Below are 18,013 nucleotides of genomic sequence, written 5' to 3' on the forward strand. Positions count from 1 at the left end.
TTCATTTCAAATGTTTAATATGAAAAGCAGAACATTGTCCTCTACTATGTCGGTATAGGGAGGCGTCAGACATGTGACTAGCCCTGGGCCCTTCACTGAATGGACTCTTTCATCGAGTCTTGAATGAAGTCTTATTCTCCCCAGTTTTTCAGTCCGCTACTACCTTGCTGAGGAAACTTAAGTGGATACACTTGGTGGTCTTTTGTTCTCACAGTAAAACTAGGATCAAGTTACCAGGGCCCAGCTGTGCACTTGCAGGCTTGTGACAGAAGGGGGCAGAAGAGAGCTGCTTGAACAGTCAATCAGGCTTGATGCCAAAACATAGCTGGCAGGGCTTTAGAGCAATTCCAGGAGATTGACCCAATCAGGTATTAGGCAATCGATATCACTAGTGAAGTCAAAACTGCATTGGAGAGAAAATATGAGCAGAAGTCAGGGACTAATCTAAATCAGGAATTAGGGCCCAAAGAACAAGCTGTTGCATCAGTGTTTGCTGGTACTGAATGACTTAAGGCAATGGTCTTTCTGGCACCACAAGGCCTTTCTTTCCAAGGTGGCAATAGTATTAAAGGACCAAATCCTACGAGCTTTAAGATGCCACTCATAAAATTGAGATGATGCCAAATCTCCCCATTCATTTTCTAAGCGCTCTGTCCTAAACTTTTCTTACCTAGATTTTGGGGTAGATTTCTCAAATCAAGGACTGCTCTAAATAAAGCAAAATAAGGTGGAAATTTTGCATCATATGATTGAAGTCACACATGTCCCTCTCATCCTTTCTTTCTTTCCTTTTTTTTTTTTTTTTTTTGAAAGAGAACTTTTTATTACTTTTATGTACAGAATATTCAACAGTGTCCACTCAGGCCAGGTGGGTGGGCAGTTTTTAGTTTTTGCCTCTTCCAGCTGGCGATGCAAGCCACTGACTTTGGACCCAGGACATTGCTTCCCCAGTGGCAGCGGATCTCATCGTATCTGTCATTGTAATTGGTCCTGATGGCTGCTACCAGCTTAGCCAGAGCTCCTTTGTCTTCCGAGTTAATCTGTGTGAAGGCAAAAGTGGTGCGGGTCTTCCTGCGGACCCAAAGGACCCAGCCTGGCCTCCCTCTCATCCTTTCTCCTAAATCATCCTTTCTCCTGATGCCTGAAGTTCTATCATCAGTGAGTCAAGACTTTAGGTCAAGTATTGTTCCCTCCTAGAATTTTTTTTCTAATGTGGAAATATATATATATTTAGAACATACTGCTCATGATGGATTAGATGATCGTTTGTTCGTTTATGTGACAAATCTTGAGATACTAGACCCTGTTGAACTATGAAGGATAAAACAGAATAGTCCTTGCCTAAACAAGCTGACAGGATAACAACACGACAGCTAGCAGCCAGGCAGCAGGGAAGATCCCCTGGCTAGGTGAAGGAGAAAACTGACAACAAATCCTGTCCACTTTATGGTGATCCATTCCAAATACAACTATAAGGTGGAGAGGCAAGGCTGGCCATCACGTCAATAAAAAAGCCTAAACATGCACTCCCATTCTGCCAGAGTTAAATACATGCATACAAAATGCATGTATGAAGGCGTACAAATGAATACACAGAGGAGGTAAATGCTCTCTCTACTTTGGGATCTGAAACACTCCCTGAAGAAAGAGTAAAGAGCTGTACTTCAGGGAGTTATCACAGTGTAATAGAGCATGCATGATACAGAATCAATAGAAGGTTTTAAAGCCTCTCCTTTATCTTCTAGAATCATTATATTACTACGGACTAACCTTTTACCTTCACAATGTAATGAATAATAAATTATTGCTTCACTCTTTTATAAAGGAAAGATATGTCTTGTTGTCATTTAATATTGATCTCTTATAATCATTTTTCACTTTACTGTTCTCAGAAAAGTATACACAGGATAAAATCTCTACAATAAGCAATTCACTAAGCTAACAATAGCTATTCTCTACCTGAACCAACCTGAGAAAAGTGATGGATATTTTTAAGAAAGTTTACATTTTATGCAATAATCTGTGAAATCCATTAGCATAGTTTTCTAGTTGAGGCACAATATAGGAACAGCTGGGGTTTTTTTTGTTTGTTTGTTTTATTTCTATTCTATGGGATAAAGGTTTTATATAGTTCTTTTCATAAAAAGATCTTTAAAAACAGAATACAATTTTAAATTAATTTTGTTATATCATTTGTGTTATTTCTTTTATTAAATATATGAAAATAGAATCTTATAATCTCATACAAAGTTCTACCTCAAATCAATACAAAAGCCAGTAACAAAGCTTCACCTTAAATTTATCCCTAATTTAAATTATGTCCTCTTCAAATTTTTCTGTCTTGTTTAAAAAAAAAGTAAAGAGTTATAAAAGTGATCATTTTGTGCATACATACTGACCTCAAATGTTGGAACTTGCACCAGATCTGGCATTTGGGAACTGAACTTTCTAATCCACTCTCCAGCAATTTTTCATTACAACAGCGACATGCAATTTTATCACTGCTTCCTTAGATAGTAATCTGGTGTTCCTATAATAGTATCAGTCTTCCTCTGTCATAGTTCATGGTGGAGATTTGGGTTAAGGCCTTGAAAAACAGCTTTATACTGTTAAATTTTCATTTTTTCTCAATCAGACTACAGGTTTACTTTAGCCAACAAAATATAAGGTCAACAAAAAGGAATCTATTCTTCCTTAATATGACCTTAATATTGGTAATTATCTTTGTCTTCTAATAATATTTGAATTTGGTCTCCAAAACAAATAGATAATAAATACTCATAGAGTTACAGGATTTGGGAGTCAAATGGAACCTTACAAATGCTATAGCTCTTTTTTTTCTCACCCAGAAAGGAGTATCAACAAATTAAGTGATTCATCCAGTTACAATCATCTAGCTAGCTGAAGAATTGAGTTTAAAATACTTTTTTTCATGACATCTCATGCCCACTTCAGGTCTCTTTCCAATTCACCACCCACTTCTTAGAAAAGTACAACTTGAAGAATTCACAGAATGTTTGTTTGTTTTTCTATCAATGATTAGGGACTCATTCAAGTACACAAAAGTGGTGACTTTTCCTTGAATGTAAAACTGAAGAAAAAAACAATATCCCAAATTGAGATCTTTATATCTAATACTCAAAGTTTTTGCCATTAGGTGTTGGCATAACCCACAACTGCTCTCAATTATAATGTTAATAAATAGGCATTTGGAGGAAGCTCCAAAAAAATTATATAATTGAAGGAATTTTGAAGGAAACAGTAGGGTTTTTCCCAGAATTTTTCTTTTGTAGTCCCTGATTCATTCCTAAAACACTAAATTTCTTCACTTAGTTTTACTATTAAAGTATGAGTGATAAGAAAACAATTCCTGAGTAATTTACTTAGTAGACTCATTTTGTACTTATCTTTCAGTACTTATTATATAAAACCAAGACTTTACGTTATATAAAACCAAGACTCAGTTTTCTCTAAAATACTATTTAATTAAGCCAGCAATATGCTAATGAAATTCAAGTCAACCCATTTCATCAAGTTAAATGAGTTAGAAAATAAATTCGTATAGTCCAGGCCAGAACTTGGCAATAATAAAATGTAAGCAAAATCCATCTTTAGTTTCCTTCTAAGTAAAAATACCCAGTAAGCATTGGATATAGAATCCTAAAGAGCAGGAGAAAGAGCTGAACTGGTAACAGAATGGGAATGTATCTGCATATTGATGGTACTTGCCAAGCTTCCATCTTATGGTTCAGTCATCCCCTGAATTCGGAGTTCTCACCCAGATTCCTTATACATTGATCCAGATTTTAAAAAAGAGGACCAGAACATCATGTCAAAAATATTTTCAGGAGCCAAGTCTAGAAGGAGCACATAACCTCTTTTGCCAGCATTCCGTAGGTCAAAAGTCAGTAACAAGACTCCATCTACATTTAAGGGAAAATAGGAAAGCAGACCAGTATATGTCTATATACAGAAGCAAAACACTGTTTGATCTGGTAAATCCAGAGCAGTGTCTGCCACAGAGGTAAAGCAATGTACAGGACTGAAGAAATTTGACCATCAAGCTGTAGAGAAAGAGAACATGGAAGGAAACCAGTACTCACTCTTAAATATATTAATTGGCTTTCTTTTCAAAAGCTAAGATTGATCTCAATAGACAAAAAAGACAATTGCCTAACCACTGGAATAGAATCATTATTTTGGCAGACATCTTTTAAAGATGTCTTTTGTCCAATTATCCTGTTAGTATTTCCAAGAGATTTAACCAATGGGTATATTTTTAAACCATTTTACGTAGATGGCTCATTATTAATTTATTTATGTAGCTATGGTGGACAACTGGTATCTTGGCCCAAGAGGTCCCAAACTAAATTAAATATCGCTATCCTCTCCTTCTCATTCAATCCTTGCACTCACTATATCCAAACCTCCTTTTTTATATGCGGTATCCTGGTTAACAGCTACTACCAAGATATGCAACACAGAAAATCTGGGAGGCATTATTCCTACCAACAGCCTTCCTCATTCAATCAGCCCTTAAGACTTGGCTATTGTTTCTTATAAATATGTCTTAAATTTGTCCCTTTTCTATTTCTGTCCACTAAGGTGGATAACACCTTAGTTCAAGTCTTCAGTATTACCTACTTGCATGATTACAACAGCTTTCTAATTGTTTCTTGTTTTTCTTTTGTTTTTTTTTTTTTTTTTTCACTTCCCTACCTTGGGTTCATCCATCCTCCACACTGTTCTTGGTATAATCTTTAGGTGATACAATTTGATCCCTAACTCATAAAGTAGGTTCTAGTTTCAACGTAACCCACAGCTGGCTAGCATAATTCCATAATTCCAATCAGCTTTTTGTTGCTGATAGAGTTAAGAATTTTTAGATGTTGGAAAAAAATATATATGTTCTTCCTTAATATGACCTTGCAATAGATTTTCATGATTTCAACTCTGCCTGCTTCCCACACCCATTTTGTATGACTTTCTACATCCAAACAATATCTTTTGTATTCTCAAGTAGTTATTCAAATTTCCAAGCTCTTTCAAGCCCTTGTGGCTTTGTACATGGTATTTCTCTCTGCCTGAAATTCAGTTGCCCTGTTGTTTGCCCAGAATCCTTTGGGACCCAGCTCAAATTTTTATCACCTTTGAAGATGTCTCAGCCCTTATACACACGGCCGATACAATTTTTAGCAGAGTACATACTTTGTTTACTTCACCATTTACCTTTTCTTTAAGATAGCTTGGGCCAGAAATAACAAAAATGTTGATTTAACTGGCCTAAACAATATGAAAAGTTAATAATCTCACATAACAGTAAGTTCATTAGTAGAGCGGTTTCAGAGTTTTTTATAGCAGCAGCTCACTGATTTTGTCATACACCCAGTTTCTTTGTGTCTTTTTTGCTCTGTCATCGTGTGTGTTTATTTGTTCTTAGTCTGCTTCACATCACGGTTGTAAGGAGACTGGCACAGGTAATACCACATCCATACATGACAACAGGCAGTAAAAGAAAAGGGGCTAATCCTTCTTCAACAAGAAAAATTTTCCTCTGAACTTCATAACAGAGTTTACTTCTTTCATCATTTTCCAGAATTGGGTCACATACTATCCTGAGACAATCACTTGATCAGATGGCCATCAGGTGAATTGACTTACCTAATTGGTTTAGAATATTCAGAATATACCCCTAAACTGGTCATCTTCCCCGAAGATTTTGCTATCTGGACAAAATTTGATTCTTTCTTCAGTTGTGAAGGGGAGACTAGATTTAGTTTAGATAAAACCCTATGTTCCCTCTCCGGATTGTGAGGCCCTATCTTAATCATACATCCCTAACACAGAATATTGCACACAGCACATATAATTGGCATTCAATAAGTACCTGTTGAATGAATTAAAATAATAATTATACCACATACATTTATGCTGCCTACAGGCTAACTTATCTTGACTACTGTACTTAAAACAGCAGAGAATCAAGTCATATTATACTGAATAAGCTATATTATACTGAAGTCATTATATTCAGTGTATAAGTTCCCATGGTACTCTCATAATCACTTTTGCTCTTTTTAAAAAATAGAATTCCCTACCTCTCTGTAATCAGGGGAAGTTGAGTTAATGACTTACAGATAAATATGATTCTCTGGAATAAAGTTTTTGAAAAGCTATCGGTTGTTTTTTTTTTTTTAAAGCTTTCGGTTGTTAACAATGGTTGTGTCTACAGTGTGAGGTGCTTTTTATTGACTTAACTACGCTGTTTCTTAAAACCCTGAGTAAAAATAAAAGCCTATAGGGGCACCTGGGTGGCTCAGTCAGTTAAGTGTCTGCCTTTAGCTCAGGTCATGATCTCAGGGAACTGAGATTGAGCCCCATGTGGGGCTCCCTGCTCAGCGGGGAGCCTGCTTCTTCCTCTCCCTCTACATCTCCCCTTCCCACTGTTTGTCCTCTCTCTCTCTCAAATAAATAAATAAAATCTTTAAAAAATTTAATAAAAGGCTGTACCTAATGATTTGACAAGAAGTGTTTTATGGGGAAATCTTAAGTTAGTAAGCAGCTACTTACTGTCTTCTAAAATACAATTTTCTATGTTACGATTATGATTTTGGGGGAATTACTGAGCAGTTTCTGATTTTTGCTGGCTCCTATGCTGTTTTTTGTTGTTGTTGTCATTCGGTTGATGGTTTGTTTTTTGTTTTGGACTGTGAAGATTGGTAGTTTTTTGTTATTGTTTTGTTTTTTATCAGCTGTTGAGTAAGTCCTTTATTTTCAGGCTCAACTTTACTTTCTGTGTTTACTCATCAAAAGATCCCTCTTTGAAAAGGTTGAATAGAGGTTTTTCTTGCTTTTCTTCCAACTCAATTTTCTATTTCATTTGTTATTACTCTACTTATAAGAGAAAGACAGTTACTTTGGTGTTCCTTGTCTAAAGAACTTCGTATGTGTGGCTTTTTGCGGCAAAATCCAGACTTGGATATTTCAATCAAATACTTGTCATGTTTAATAACTTAGAATTCTTATTTTTGTTTTGGCATGTATGATTCCTTTTTGACCAATGACAAGTGAACAGCTTGCACAAATAATGCTCATCTTCTCTGGATCTGACAGTCTGCCTGAAACACTAACCGCTCTTGGCAGATATGCCACATAAATTGTATCTTGCTTGGGTTTAGTGATCTGAAATTGTTAAAGGGAGGAATCCTAATGTACATGTCACTTTCCTTTTTAAATTAGGGCACTGTGTACTTATGTTTCCTAGGGTGTTATAAATGTTCTTAATTTACCAAAAGGGTGGAACTTCTATTATTTTCTTCCAAGTAAAATTTACTGTCACTCTTAGAGAGGCTGCTGCTCAATAAACTGTTGACATAAATTGATTGATTATTCTGAAAATCTCACAAGACTTAAATCTAGAGCTCCAGTAACTAAACATTGTGGGGGTAACTGCACAAGTAGACCAATGGACTTCAGTGAACAGATGCAGGAAAGTGCATAAGTATATTAAGAAAAGAGAGACTATTATGTTAGTCATCCATTCTTTGATACATCTGTTCCCTAAGTTTTTATTGAGTGTCTATTATATACATAATTTATAGCTTTTTTGCAAAAGGAATAGAAAATATAAACAAATGATAATAAACATGGTTTAAGCGATTTTTTTAAAAAGCTTCCTGGCTATTTTAGGCAGTTACCACAGATGTCAGAGTCTATTTTTCAACACTGTTGTCTCAACAAATTAATTTTAAACATTCCATTCAGTGATTTTCAAATCCTCTTTGATCGGCTTATAAGCCCAATTCAGCATATTTCTCCACTATTAAAATTGTTGTGTCAGTTGTCCAGAGAACCGCTACCAGGATCAAGGAACTTCAGGAACAGAATTGGGGATCAGGGGTGCCTGGGTGGCTCAGTGGGTTAAAGCCTCTGCCTTCGGCTCAAGTCATGATCCCAGGATCCTGGGATCGAGCCCCACATCGGGCTCTCTGCTCCGTGGAAAGCCTGCTTTCTCCTCTCTCTCTGCCTGCCTCTCTGCCTACTTGTGATCTCTGTCTGTCAAATAAATAAATAAAATCTTAAAAAAAAAAAAAAAAGAATTGGGGATCAGATAGTGACTTGACTCATCTTAAAATATCTTACTATTCTTTCTCTGCTATAAAGACCAGAATGCTAGGTTTATCAACTCTAGTATGGCTGTGACTTATAGAGTATTACTAAGAATTCTAACCATCTAACTGTCTTCAATACTTTTTTATCCTTATAAGTAGAAATGATGTAGTTAATCCTAGATACTATGCTAGTCATTTTTTCATATATTCTCAACCACTTCATTATCTCCATTTTTCAGGTAAAGAAATTAGTACTTAAAGAAGCTAAGTATGTAATGCTATTAAGTAGAAGAGCCAAAATTTGACCCTGTGCCCTAACCACTATGACCTTCTACCCACTCACATATAATGAAGGATATAACAAAGAACCATAGAAAACAGAATAATGTAATAGTAAGAGAATAGGATTTGGGGGAAAACATACTTAAGTAGTAATTCCACCTTAGGTCTCTATTAGCTATATGGTCTTCGAAAAATTACTTAACCTCCTGATTTTTTTCATAATCTGTAAAGGAAATGTAATTATGCCTAACAGAATTATTGTTAAAATAAATTGAGATCATGCTTATCAAGGTCCTTAATATATATTTAGTACATCCAAAGGATATGTATGTTTAATCATTTAGTATCCCCAAAATCCAGTTCACAAGGTCATATCACAAATTAATAATTATATAGAATTCAGGTCTTGGATTCTGGATATTTGACTCCTCATTCCTACAATTGTTCTTTCTTTGTTTTATTCCAATTAAAATTTAAAATAAAACTTTAATATCAGACTCTGAAATGGGTGGAAGTGGGAGCACAAAAGTCACTGTATAAACTAGTTTAGAGACTTGTTGAGCAAAGTATCTTGAAACACTCTAAGTGTCAGAAAAAGTTGGGAATATGTGCATCATTTAGTATCAGAGAAATTTAACAGACAAAGGAATCTAGCAACATTCACAGATTGCCTGTTGATACATGTTTTCTATCTCACTCACATCACTCACTTGTCTGTTAGCACAGCTCAGAAGAAGAAAATACGAGTAAAAATTTTCATTGGTCCTTTGGTTATTTTATAGGATTAGGTTATGAACTACAAATGAAAAATTATACTCTTGCAAGAAGTTGAGAACTTAAAAGGCAAAGAACTTAAAGAACCCCTTTTAGACCCAAGTATTCTGAAGTATGTTTCAAGTAAAAAATGTTCTTGTTGAAAAAAAAATAAATAACTTCAACTGAGTGTACACATTTAAAATAAAGCTTATCAGAAGGGAGGTGGGTGGGGAACCAGTGAAAACAGGTGAAGAGGAATAAGAATACACTTACTATGAGCATTGAGTATGACGTATAGAATTGTTGAATCATGGGGCGCCTGGGTGGCTCAGTGGGTTAAAGCCTCTGCTTTCAGCTCAGGTCATGATCCCAGGATCCTGGGATCGAGCCCCACATTGGGCTCTCTGCTCCGTGGAGAGCCTGCTTCCTCCTCTCTCTCCCTGCCTGGCTCTCTTGCCTACTTGTAATGTCTGTCAAATAAATAAATAAAATCTTAAAAAAAAAAAAAAGAATTGTTGAATCATTATATTGTCCACCTGAAACTAATAGAACACTGTATGTTAACTATACTAAATATATATTAAATATATAACTAAAATTAAAAACTTAAATAAATAAACAAACCCTTTATAACAGGAAAAGAATGGATTCTGTGTTGCTAAATCTACCACACTAAGAAAGCATTATAGACCATCTGAGAAGGATAGGAACTTGCTGAAACATCTTACGAACTAGGGAAGAAAATGTGATCGGTGGTTATCTTTGATTTTTCCATTATTAAGGCCATATTTTTTAATCTTAAATTGTTTATTCCTTTGGTATTAAATATTTATAATAAATCTTATTACTAAGCATGTGACTGCAGTGAGATAATTTGTTCTTGAGGTATAATGAAGGATAAACATTGCCATTTATACAGGATTCACTTCCATGGTCACAGTTAGCAATTCCTTCCCATTGGACAATTGATTAATGACAAGGGATGATTGCGTATTTCTCTTTTCTCTTTCCTCTACCCAGGATACTTAGCAATGATTATCTTGAAGAAGTCATTTGTTGTTTTTGTACATACATTAAAGTTAGGACCAGATGTGTTCCAACCTCTGGATAACAGTGTCCCACCAGTTTTCGTATTTTATATGAAAGAGACTAGTGATACCAGCTATGAAACATCAAGCTTTTTGATTCTGGATAACTGACTTAAACTTTCTGAGCCTCCATTTCCTCATCTGTAAAACAAGAATAAAATACTTAACCAAAAGTACTTAGCATGAGACCTGACACCTGTAACTACTCTGTACATATACATTGAATAAATCAATAATTGGAAGAACTGAAATTTTTTTGAGAGTGAAGTGACAAAATTATGCAATAGGCCTTGTATAACCCCTAGCCTTAATAAATGTTTCTTTTTATCTTTCTTCTTTTTATTTTTTAATCAAATGATGACATTTCATTTGTTGGAGGATAGTTTAGAACGTTTTAATTAGCACTCCCCAACTGAAGTATGTTATCAGACAAGCGAACATAAATCTGTAATTCTGTGATCTAAATCATGCACATTTCATCTAAGTGTAAATGGGAAAACCATGTAAGTGGGAAAAGTTCTGGGACACACTTGTAGTATTTCTCACCATCCCACATCTTGCCACCATTCTGGATGGTTTCATTTCCAAATGGATAATTCAGGTAAAAAAATGCCTCAAGCGCCCTTCACATCCTATTTTACTAATAAATTTTAGCTCCTTCACACTTCTACAACCACTTTCCATGACTACATATTAAATCTTTTCATCACTAGGGATGGCTCTTCATCCAAAGTTTTAAATTCAGAAATCTAATGTAGTAGACCTTTCATTTTTTGACTTTACAGTACATACTAAATTTAGAGTTCACTGCCAATAGAAATTCGACTCCTGATATCAGCTTTTCTTCAGGCTCATCCAGCTACATATACTGTGACTTACTTTCCTACTGATTTTTTAAACTATTTATTTACATATCTGAGTTAATTTCCTCCATCTCCCTTTGTATCTACCAAGTCACTTATGAAATGTCTCAGGAGTCAATACTCCTCTCTCCATCTCCACTAAACCCTTAGCTCAGGACATTATGATTTCCTGATGAATACTGCTATTATTTATTATTTCATCTACCCAATTCAATAATTCTCATTGATGCTCATAAGATAAAGGTAAGGGATACCTGGGTGGCTCAGGATGCTCATAAGATAAAGATAATGCTCATAAGATAAGGAAAAGGGGTGCCTTGGTTAAGCATCTGCTTTCAGCTCAGGTCATGACCACAGGGTCCTGGGATGGAGCCCTGCTTCATGTTCCATGCTCAGTGGGGAGTCTGCTTTCCCCACTCTTTCTGCCCCTTCCCCCCAACTCATGCTCTCTCCCTCTCTCTCTCTCTAATAAATTAATAAGATCTTTTTTAAAAAGTAGGGATGCCTGGGTGGCTCAGTCAGTTAAGCATCTGCCTTCAGTTCAGGTCATGATTCCAAAGTCCTGGAACTGAGTCCCACATCAGGCTACTTGTTCAGCGGGGAGGCTGTTTCTCCCTCTCCCTCTGCCTGCTTGTGCTCTCCCTCTCTCTCCCTCTGAAAAATAAATAAAACCTTTTAAAAAAATCTTTAAGAAATAAAAATAAATACAAAATTAAAAAAGATAAAGATCAAATTCATTACTCTTATTCTATATAAAATATCCAACAGAACAAATTTTATTTTATTATCAGTGTCAGAAAAACTTATATTTCTATGTGTTTGGAAGTTGTGGTTCCAAAGCAACCAGTTTGGGTTTTTTTGTTTTTCACTTGTTTCTTTCTTTACTTTATTAACATATAATGTATTATTTGCTTCAGGGGTACAAGTCTGTGAGTCATCAGTCTTACACAATTCACAGCACTTACCATAGCACATACCCTCCCCAATGTCCATAACACAGCCACCCTATCCCTTCCCAACCACTCCCAACAACCCTCAGTTTGTTTCCTGAGATTAAGAGTTTGTTTTTAACATATGAAAGTGTTGGCTTTCTTAACTCATAGGGTGATAGTTCACAGTTAAGGATCTATTTCACTGTGCCTGAATGCAAATCCTGCTTATGCTATTTATTAGGTGTCTGACTTTCCACAAGGTACTTAGCTTTTATAAGACCAATTTTTGCCAGTCATTAAAATGAGGATAATAATAACATTTACTTTCACAGGATCATTGTGAGAATTAATGTAATGTGATAAGATTTAGGACCATAGAGTTGGACAGCCTTGTGACACAGAGAATCCAACCAGGTATCAGGCTTGCATCTGCAAGTTGTGGTCCTAGCTCATAGGAAGAATTTATTTATTAAACAAATATTATTAAGCACCTTCCTTGAGAAAAAAATCAGGTTGTGGTATTCAGGGATACAGCAGTGGATAAAACAGAAAAAAATCCCTACCCTTCCTTATATAGCTTTTAAGAGAAATAAGATATATACTTATAAGATATTGATAAATGCTAGGGAGAAAAATGAAACAATTAGGAGATATAAGGAATACGAGGGTTGGGGAAGAACAATTTTAAGATAGAGTAGCAAAGAAAGGCTTTATTAAAAAGGTAGCATTTGAAAAAAGACCTCAGTGAAGTAATAGAATGGATGGTTAGATGTCTAAGGAAGAGAATATGAGGAAGAGGAAACAGCATATGCAAAGGCGTTGAAGTGCATGTTTGGGGTACTAGAGAGAAACCAGTGTAGCTTTCTGAGGCTACAATGAGGCCACTGTAGCTAGATTAACCTGAGCAGGGGTAAAATCATAGGAAATGAAGTCAGAGGGCAAGTAGGAAAGGTGAGGTCAGGTTATGTAAAAATTTCTATGCCATTATTAGGATATTGGCTTTAATTTAAGTAAAATGGGAAGTCCTTAGAGGGTTCTGGGAAGATAAAAGACACTATTTGGTTTATATTTTAACAACTGACTGTTGTGTTAAGGGTTGATTGAAGAAGGGCAGTGGCAGGAACAAGAAAATCAGTTAGGAGGCTAATGCAATAATTCAGATAAAAGACTGTAGTGGCTCAGATCAGGGTACAGCAGTAGAAGGAGTGAAAAGTCATTAAATTCTGGGTTTATTCATAGAAGTAAAGTAAACAAAATTTTCTGATAGATTGGCTGTGGGTCATGAGAGAAACAATTAAATAATGATTACTATGATTGTTGCGTGAATGATTGAAAGAACAGATTTTCAGGAAGGCAGTTTCTAAGGGTAGGAGAAAGATATAAAGAGATCAATTTGGACCTATTGAAATCTGAAATAATTACTGAACATCTTTATCTGGACTACAGATGAAAATGAGGGAATTATCATATCAATGCAAAGATGAGGTTTAAAGGCATAGGAGTAGGGGATATCATGGAAGAATGAGAACAGATAGAAAGGCAAAGAAGTCCAAATATGTGGTGGTCAAGCCAACATTTAAAAACCGAAGAGAGAAGACAGAAACAAAATAAGACTAAAACGAAGGAGTCACAGTTGTAAAAGACGAATGAAGTAAGTACTGAATCCTATAAGACTAAAGAAAGTATAAAAGTAAAAGTGATATGATTGACTGTGTCCAATGCTGCTAATAGGTCAAGTAACTTTGAGATCTGACTAGCACCATGAAGATCACTGAAGGTCATTGAAAAAACAGTTTCAGTGAATGGAGGTGAAAGCCTGGTAGGAAGAGACTCAAGAGTTAGAAATATCAGAGATAGTAACTTTTGGAGTTATGCTGAGAGATAAGGGTTAGTAGAGATAAGGGTTTGTTTATTGTTCTGTTTTGTTTAGGATGGGAGAAATAACAGCTTTTTTATATGCTGGTGGAAAAAGAGGGTGTCTTGATAAGACAAGAGAAAGTGGAGAAATTTCTCATGCAAAGGAGTTGAGTAATAACAGGAATTAGGATCTATGGCACAAGAGGATTGGCACGTAGAGTTCGTACATAGTAACAAGAAGAAATGAAAAATAGATGGGAATATGTATGTGAATAGACAGAATGATAGTTGCTTTTGTAGTGAAGGAAACAAAATCATTTTTTGAATGGGGCAGAAAGTGTTGGGAGTTTGAGAACAGTGGACTCACTTGAAATTACTGCTTATAAATTTAAAGTAGGGACAACTAGAAAGATGTGTGGTTTTCTCCTTGCCCAAGAAATAGAGGGAATGCTGGATTTAACCAAAAAATGTTGCTTACCACAGCACATCATGAAACTAGGGAGGCAAGAGAATTGAAGGTATATGCAAAAGACAGACAGTATAATGATTTATAACTTAGAATAATAAGCCATGAAACTTAACTTGTCTAAGGACAGAAGTGAAGGCATAAATTAAATTAAAGAGAGTAAAAGAATTGATGAATTATAGAAGTCCATATAGACAAAAAGATGCAAGCATTGGGATAACTAAAGTCAGAGAACTAGAAAAATAGGAGGTGGTGGTTGGAGGGTGAGATGCCTGAAATTGAAATTAAAGAAAGCTTGCAAACACTGATAATAATGAAGTCAAGTATTTAACAGGAGGTTGACTGATAGTAGAGATAAAATCATCAAAGAAAAGAGATTAAGAGAATTAAGTCCAGGATACTGAAATACTCATCTACATGGATAGTGAAATCACTAAAAATTGTGATGTAAGTGATGTTGAGGGAGTGACAAGTGATCTGATAACTAAAATCTTTAAGTAATTAGGGCAAGAATGTATGTGAATCAGAATTTCTCTTAAGTTTAGTGGTTACAGAGCCAAAAGGAAAGTCTGTTACATATTTTAAGATCCAGAGAAAAATAAAATTTATTTGAGTGACACAGCAGCACGCAGGAGGGTAGGGAGCTGGGAGGGCAGGAATGGGGTTGGGAGGCAGGTATGAGGGGATGTAGCAGAATGTCACTGTCAGTCTGAAAAATTATCTAATTTCTACTGTGAATCTGAGGAACATGGGTTGAAAGATTCCCTCCATTGGAAACCATTGACCTAGAAATTACAAACCAGAACTCAACTGGTCAGCACCCCACCAGAAACCAGTCTTGTGGCTAGAAAACCTAATCAAGCAGAGAAAGCAACAAAAAAATTGCTAGAAAGGTAGTTCCAAGGTTGTTTGGGATACCATGTTTGCTTTTTTAATGACAAAAGCATCTTAATTTTTTTATTATAAAAATATTCAAACATCTGTAAAAATAGAGAAGATAGTAGTACTGTGACCAAATACCCCCTTATACACACATACCACCACCAAATTTTAACAATTATCAAGATTTTGGTACATTTGAGAAAGTGTCATTTATTCCTTAGATTTATAATAAGGTATAGAAATAGTTGAGAGAATTAAACTGTAGTAATATTATTACATTTGTATGTATGCCACCTTAGGTTTTTGTTGTTTTTTTTTAATATTTAAGAGAATTTGGTCTTTGGAATAACAGAAGACCAAAAGTTAACCAAGTCATCAAATAGGCTTGTGATTTTAAGTTAAAATGGTACTGCATTTATAAGTCATGGAATAGTTGAGTAAACAATGTATCATATGTATAATATTTATAGTATTATGTACCAGATATAATAAAAAAATTTTCTCTGTCAAGACAGACCACTGAGTAACTTAAAAAGAAAACTGAGTGTACTAAATTTATAAATGAAGTTCAAAATGTTTAAGAGCATTAGATTTCTAACTGGGAAGATAGTAATCAAAGACCTTCCCTCCCTGAAAGCCATTGTTAAAATTTGATACCTTTATAAAGGGTATAAAATATGTAAATTAAACCTAAATGTTTAAGAAAGTTTGTGTTTTTAAATTTGAAAGTTAATAAAGAAAAAATTAATTTTTAAAGCCAAAATAATTTTTGGAAAATATTTGCTAGACTCAAAGCTATTTAAAAACACCAGAAGACTGATAGTGTTAAGAACAGTGGTTGGGACATAGTAAACATTCATTAAATGTTATTACTTCCCTTTGGCTGCTTACATACTTGAGGTCAAAAATTTAGCTGACCTCTAACACAACCTTGTAGTATAAATTCTGAATACTTACCTCTCTCCTGGGTTCATCTTTCCAATCTGTACCCTCCCTTTGCATCATTTTCCATATTTAATTTAAATATTATTTTTTTGCGTTGTATACATAAATAACAAATAGAAAACCATATAAAACCTTCATTTTTGGCCCCTCACTTGCTTTTTCAGCCTCCTTTTTTATTATTTGCTCAATGCAATCATGGTCATACCATACCAACGTATCTGCTAGTGCCTGGTGATATCCTGACTTTCACATTTTCCTGCTATCTAAAGATACTAAAATACTCTTAGCATCTCTCAATACAATATCTTCTCTAAATCTTTCTCCATTTTTTGCTAGAGTCAGTTAAGCATTTCTCTGGATTGCCAGACTTCTTGTTTATATTGCTTATCAAATTGTTTGGGAATTAATTGTTTAAAAATTTGTTCTCTTACCTAACCTCCTAACCTCCTTAAATTCTCCTACAATGATTTCTTTGAATGATTTCAGTCAAGACTTGGTAAATATACAATATAATTTCCCCAAGATGCTTAGTTGGCTTATTCATTCATTTAATTACTCATTTTCAAAAATACTGTGCTTGGACCTACTTATTTTAATAACTATATGCAACAAACTCAAATTTGAGTAATAGAAGTCCAAGATTTTCCAATGATACAGCAAAGAACAAACCAGTGGAGCAGATGATAGAAGCACAATAAAAGTAGAACAGTGTGCTAAAGACAGAAGTACAAGTGCCGAGTACAGCAATGCAGAATGTTCTACTTAAACCCCTGAATAAACTGTTCTTTAAGCTTTGTTTTCTTTTAATCTCTTAGTTCTAGCTATGCATTTTATTATTCAAATGAAGCTATAAAATGCAAAACTTTAAATAAACAACATTTTAATTCAGTAGTGCGACTGAATATTAGTTCCCATTAAGGAGGAAAAAAAATTGACCAAGTATCACAACATTTAAGATCCGTACTCTATCAGGGGCACCTTGGTGGCTCAGTGGGTTAAAGCCTCTGTCTTTGGCTTGGTCATGATCTTAGGGTCCTGGGATGGAGCCCCACATCAGGCTCTCTGCTCAGCAGGGAGCCTGCTTCCTCCTCTCTCTCTCTTTGCCTGCCTCTCTGCATACTTGTGATCTCTGTCAAATAAATAAATAAAATCTTTAAAAAACAAAAAAAGATCTGTGCTCTTTTAAAGACATTAGATTGGAATTTAATGTGTATTTTTACATAACATATTAAATGAAAGCTATGTTGAAATGAATGGTCACTGTTACTTTGTTTCAACTGATAGTATTAACCCCCAAATGAGAAATAACTATTCATCTCACTCAGATATTTATTTATTTATTTATTAAAGATTTATTTATTTATTTATTTTAGAGATAGAGAGCACCAGCAGGAGGGGCAGAGGGAAAGGGGGAGAGAATCAAGACTCCGCCTGAGCATGGAGCCTGATAAGAGGATTGATTTCACTCTCAGATCAGAGCCTGAGCCAAAGCCAAGAGTTGGATGCTTAACCGACTGAGCCACCCAGGCACCCCCTCACTCGGAGGTATTTGATGATACTAAATGAATTGTGGTGTACTGTAAAGTATGCAGTGGACCAATGCAATGCCCGGGTGACTCAGTTAAGTGTCTGCCTTCAGCTTGGGTCATGATGCCATAGAGTCCCGCATCAGGCTCCCTGCTCAGTGGGAATCCTGCTTGTCCCTCTCCCGCTCCCCCTGCTTGTGTTCCCTCTCTCACTGTGTCTCTCTCTGTCAAATAAATAAATCAAAATATGTAACTAGAAATTCTAATCCTGATCTCTTCCCATTTTTTAATAATTATACATGCTA

At 35.3% G+C, this 18,013-nt stretch overlaps 1 protein-coding gene across 1 annotated transcript in view; it reads left to right on the forward strand.

The window, feature by feature from the left end:
• The window catches only part of PIK3C2G (phosphatidylinositol-4-phosphate 3-kinase catalytic subunit type 2 gamma), a 343,791-nt gene that overhangs the window by 159,738 nt on the left and 166,040 nt on the right, over positions 1 to 18,013 (forward strand). The gene's annotated exons all lie outside the window — the stretch shown is intronic.

Source organism: Martes martes (genome assembly GCF_963455335.1).
Source record: "Martes martes genome assembly, chromosome: 8".
In the NCBI taxonomy this organism is placed as follows: domain Eukaryota; kingdom Metazoa; phylum Chordata; class Mammalia; order Carnivora; family Mustelidae; genus Martes; species Martes martes.